Source organism: Ambystoma mexicanum, chromosome 4p (genome assembly GCF_040938575.1).
Source record: "Ambystoma mexicanum isolate Mex_15411 chromosome 4p, UKY_AmexF1_1, whole genome shotgun sequence".
In the NCBI taxonomy this organism is placed as follows: domain Eukaryota; kingdom Metazoa; phylum Chordata; class Amphibia; order Caudata; family Ambystomatidae; genus Ambystoma; species Ambystoma mexicanum.
In genome coordinates, this window is record NC_090927.1 from 1,251,052,757 (window position 1) to 1,251,058,756 (window position 6,000).

The following is a 6,000-nucleotide window of genomic DNA, read 5'->3' on the forward strand; positions in this document are numbered from 1 at the left end:
TTCACAGATGGGGAAATACCCATTTGCATATCGGTCTTTGTCCCGCCCACATGAGCAGTCCAGCACCGAAATACTATGGCAATTGCCTTCCGAACAAGAGTACCAACAACAACCCCATAAACGTGTTTCAGCCTTGTTGGGCCTCATCAGTGAGGTGGAGCTGTGCCTCTCTGAGCACAGTGAGGAAGGGGTCCACGTTTGGATGACCCTGGGAAACTTAGGGTGACTAGACCTAAGGCCCTTGAAATAATCAATTTAGTTATAGGCGCCCCTCTGTGAGAACAAACAGAGACCATTGACCTGTTCTCAGGGTCTGACTGGGACAAGAAATAGGCCCGGTCACCCAAAGAAAAGTGGCCCACCCCTCGCCTCAAGACCCTTGACCTCTGCTGACATCACCGGAAGTGATGTCATTTGACCCCACCCCAAAGTGACATCCTGGGAAGTGATGAAACATGACCTTTCACCCCTTGACAAAACAGGAAGTTGCATCAAATGGCATTGTTCCTAAGTACACTACGAAAAGAATGATTATGATTTCACTAATGTGATATAGATTTCATACAAGAATGGATCACCATATGTATCATTAATATCTGTGTATAGATCCATATTGTCAAATTACTGTGAATCCAAGTAGACGTCCAAGGCCAAATGATATGTTATTGTATAGCACTTACGCTTAAGCTCTGTTTTAAATAAAACAGATATACATACAATATCACCCAACCTGTGTTTGTACTCGTTTATCGACCTAAGAAGGATGAAAGGCTTATATAATAATAATTTCGATTTATTTTTTACCAAACCGGCCCAGGCATGGCCAGAAACCAGCCCCCACTCCCCAGGGACGATTTCGGCCCGGCCACGGGCCGAAAGGCCGAGGGGCCAATCCGACCCTGCCTGTTCTTTGGGAAGGTACCCACTCGAGAGTCCGCAGCCACACTTTAGCTCACTGTGACTACATTTTTCCAATTTTTCCAATGCTTTACATCTTTTGAACTGTTGCATGAAACGTTTCAATTTGGGTGTCTGGGCCAGAAAACATCTTTTGAAAATGTCATACGGATGCATCAAATGAGTCAAAATGTATTTGTATTAGAAAGGCCCCAATATCCATGCAGCTCTGTTGCCCTATACCTAAAATGGCACCTAACATTGCAGCGTGTATGTATAAAATGCTAAGCCATTCCAGTTAACAAGCCACATGTAAAACAGCGCCCACCAGAAGCCATCACCCCTGGAAGTTCGCCCCCATTTCAAAGCGACTGAACAATGCATTGTGGGAATGCAAATTAGCTGAAAAGCAAAAATTTTGCATTTTTAAACCCATCATAATATTGATGGTGTTTGCTAAATATACTCCAATCACAGGAATATCAGACTGACTATACCATTTGATCTCTGATGAGTGAAACGCATATCTAGTTATTTGCATCTTTGTGAACTGTCTGACTTGGTTTGATAAAGGTATGTATAAAGCAGCGTGAGCACTTTCTTGAGCAAAATGCATGCTTTTTAAGCTAACTTTCACACCCACAATGCATTGCTCACCGACTCTGAAATGGAGGGAAACTTCCAGGAATTGCTACTGTGTGGCTCGTAAAAGGTATTTTCATGCTTCTTAAGCCCACTGTAACATTGATGATGTTTGTCTACCTAGATATCCCGTGTGAGTGTATATAAACCGCTATGCTGTGATGTTTTTGTGGAGCACAGCACTTTGAGTCGAGCTAATGTCAGTACGGTATCGTTTGGCTGAAACCCCCATATGTATGGGGACCTGTTTAAATCTGAAGATGCTCTGCCTTTCTCCTCACTGAGGGAATGTTCAGGCAGATTCAGGCTAAACAGCTATGCATGTGCGTAGAATTATTTGTGGAGATAGGTGCCACAGGAATGTCCCTGTTGATACATAGGCTTGGTTGTGTGTATTGTTTGAAAGAAACTGAGAACATATGCCCTACTTGCCCCTTTCAGTGGAATATCCTTTTCGCTGCTCTCAAAACCAGACGTTCTTACACATTGGAGGAGGTTTGGTTGAGAAGACAGGCTTGGTCTTCACCACCCATATGGTGGCATGTTCATAGGCCCCTTGAATCCGTAGACCCTTTAAGCGAGGTAGTGCTATCTGGGATGGATGGGCATGCAGATTTTACTGACACCAATGATCAAACTGACTCAGGAAGTTTGCAAATCTTTAGCTGTTTTATTAACCAGTATCTAAAACAGGGAGTACAACGGACGTTCTCTCCGGCATTCTCAATGTTTCACAAGAAAAAACACATATTTAGGAAAGAAAATGTGTCATACGTGACATCATACGATGTGGCAAAATAAGAAAACCTACTTGGGTTGTGATAGGCTTAAGGGGAACATCTAGGTATACTTTCTATGGGGGATAGGACTGTGATTGGATCTCTAAGGTCAGGTGGACAGCTATGCCCACCCATAGGGCAAGCCATCTTTGCTGTCATGAAATACACATTTCATTGGCTTTCAAACTATAGGGCTCTTTACTAAGTGGCCCTCTATGATTGGTTGGCACGCTTGTACCCTACTGGACTTGACCGTGCCTTCACACCCAATTAGCCCAACATCCATCATCACTCCTACTGTCTGCCATTCAAATTAGTCTTTGAAATCGGCCTTGCAAGTATCGCTGTGCCTGAGAATAGAAGGGAGTGTGAGCATGGTCTTATCTTCAGGTCTCGGTGTAGCTCACCCAAAGTCTATTTTCATCTTGACCATGTGACAGGAGACCGTGTTCTGAGCTAGTTCTTTGAGTTTAACACTATTAAATGAATAAAACCTGGCACTTCTAGTGTTTTTCCATTACACCTCAAGAGGAGCTTGTTTCGCTTCTCACGTTCATTGTATCTTCTCAAATAGATAAACAGTTTCTTGCCTGCCCCAACCCTTGACACTGGGCCAGACAACCTTTCTCGAATCTTCCCTCGTTCATCAGCTGTTTTCTTCTACTGCGCCACACTTTCAGCCCATCTGTTCATCGGGTCCTAATTTGCTAAAGTACGTTGTGGAACATCCAGATTCTATACACACATATACATAGGCGGCACTGCCTGCAGTCTATTCACTATGTATAGCCAGCCTTATGATTACTTAGTCTACTTGTGTTTCAGCATCTGAACAAATATAAAACAGCTTTCATTTTCTTCAGTGCTCTCTGCATGTGCAATCTTCATTTTGTTCATTAAATGTTGCTCAATTCTTTACTTCGCCATCAGATTCTGTAAGGTCTATATACTCTTTTCATGGGCATCTCTTCTGGGTGCGTCATTTCTGCTTCATGTTACATCACCAGTCCTCTCTTTCATTCATCTTCAAACTTACTCTGGAACCTCCTTTAGAAGACTGCCATTTCTCTGCGGGTACATCATATAGGGTTTTCTCAATGGATACCTTGTTTCGAGGACTCTTCGTGGTATATGGACCATTATTGGTGTTGTGCATGTTGCAATTTCCGGTTTCCAACATATAGGCAAAATGGGGACGGGACTTCTGGTAGAGGCACTAGCCTCCTCCTCTACACTCCACCTTCTGGTTGATTCATCGACCACTATCCTATCAGTCTTCACATCTAGACATCCTCGTCTGAAAAAGTGCATCTTTGGAGTCCATACCTTCATTATGCCTTTCTGTGATTCTGCTGATTTCACATGGTCATCAACACTCCAGGTCATGAGACTACATTGTCCATTCAGGCTGCAGTAGATCATCTTCCCACATACTTCTTGTGGTTTCTCAGATACAGGAACTTTGTTCCTACAGGTGCTAAAATACTTGCTTCTATATACTTTTTGATTTCTTCATCGGTCAGCTCTTTGGGTCCAAATCCTGACTCGACATCGATCATGATCTTCATTCCTACTGCTTTCTTTGCTGTCTTCTTGCACTGTGTAACTATTATTCTGATCACACAGAATCCAAACATAATCATAACCAACAATGCTCCGAGGAACTTGAAGATATTCGTCATCCATTGTGGAACCCATGAGACGATCGATGCAAACCAGCTGTCATCTGCAATATCTTCTACTTCATCTTCCATCTTGATGTGCAATTTCGTTAGCATCGTTATGGCCTCTGTCAAGGTCCCATTATCTTCATTGTGAGAACGTATGAATGTGCAACATGATTTTCCGATTTCGGCACAAACACCTCCATCCCGGCTGTAATCATATCCAGGACATATCTATTGTGAAGAGTCATCAGTCTTATGGCTCTCCGTTCTTCTTTGATAGTGTTGAATCCCGTTATGGTAGTGTTGATCGTCTGCAGGGGCTCCCATCTGGTAATCTGTAACCATTTGGCATTCGCCATAGTCTGGATCCCTGGCATGAAGATTGTCACAAATACTGCCGAAGTAGTTCTCTCTCTTTGTTCGACTGAGGAATTCAACTGATCTCCTCTTGCTCAGGTGAGCATCTGCTTTTGGAAACTCTCCAATATTCAGGTCACTCTTCGGAATCACCAATGCTGGAACATGGACAATCACTATAGAACACAGCCCTCCCAGTCTTTGGGCAACTTCATGTATGCTCTGTATCCACAGGCCCAGTAGTGGTCCATTATCACTACTGTTCCATCCTTCATTCCTGGCACATCAATAATTCGATCGCCCTGCTGATTCATTCCAACCTTACTTGTGCCATTGTTTCTGAAACATAGTTCTGCACTGGCCAGATGCACTATCTGCAGCGGGCCTCCTTTATCATCGACCCATGTCAGCAATTTAGCAATCTTCGGCCAACGCGGTTTCCATTCTTTCTCTGCAGTTCTTATAAATGACTCATAGGGCCTCATTAGGAGTCCGGTGGTAACCGCGGCGGTAAAACCGCCTGGTTACCGCCGGACTCGTATTACCATTCCGCCTCCGTGATTCCCAGAATTACCGGGGCATTACAACCCCGGTTTTCTGGGAATCACCGAGGCGGAATGGTGTTAATCCCCATTCCCATCGAGTCCTATGGGACTCGATGGGAATGGGGATCATGGAAACACCGGCAGCATCTCGTAATGCTGCCGGTGTTTCCTCGTCCGCCTGCAGGCGGGCGGTGTTAAACCCGCCAGGTCAGACCTGGCGGGAACATCACCTCCCGCCTGCAGGAGTTGTGACGGCCGGCATGGAAACAACGGTGGCGGCGGGTTTACCGCCACCGTTGTTTCCATACCTCGCGATTTGTAATGAGGCCCATAGTATCCTGTAAGTGCTAGCCCCTTACACACAACCAGGCCCTTCTCCCATCCATATGGAGAAAGCACTGTTCCCTTGATTTGCAGCTGACCTCTCTCCTTGCATCTTTGTATTTCTTCAAAGCTCTTTCCTTGACAATTGAGTTTCTTGTTTATTTCCCATCTGATTCCTGCTCCCTTCATCCCAGGCTGTTCATATCTTATCACATGTTCTCTGGTGTGTGCTCTCGCTCTTGTCTTTGAATCTTGCAAATAATAATTTTTTCTGGAGCTGTCCATTCAGTCACCCATACCAAGGATGCTGTTCGACCCTGGAACTGACACTCGTATGGCAGAGTGCAAGGTGTGTCAGGCAGTGAGCTTTCTGGGCATCTACTTCTATAGCTATGAATATCTTCGAACTCCCCAGAGCATAAGGTAGGAGAACACAAACATGGCAACTCTCCTTGGATGTGCCTTTTCCCACCTCTTTCATGTGCTGATACCACAAGTTATTCTCCAAATGTGCTGTACTGTCTAGATCGTTATTTAACTCATAATCATCTTCCATTGAGCTTCTCTAGTGTGTGCCTCTTGCAAGGAGGGTGTGTGCATAATGCTCATGAAGTACATCAATAAGGGTCCTTCCTACAGGGGGAATCATAGGAACACTTGTCAGAGAAATAGGTGACCTTACATGTGTCACTGTTGTAGGGATAATCACGAATGGTCTTGGTCTCTTTATAACAGATAATTCTGCATAGGTAACTGGAGTGGGAAGAATCAAAGGGACTTCTACCTTAC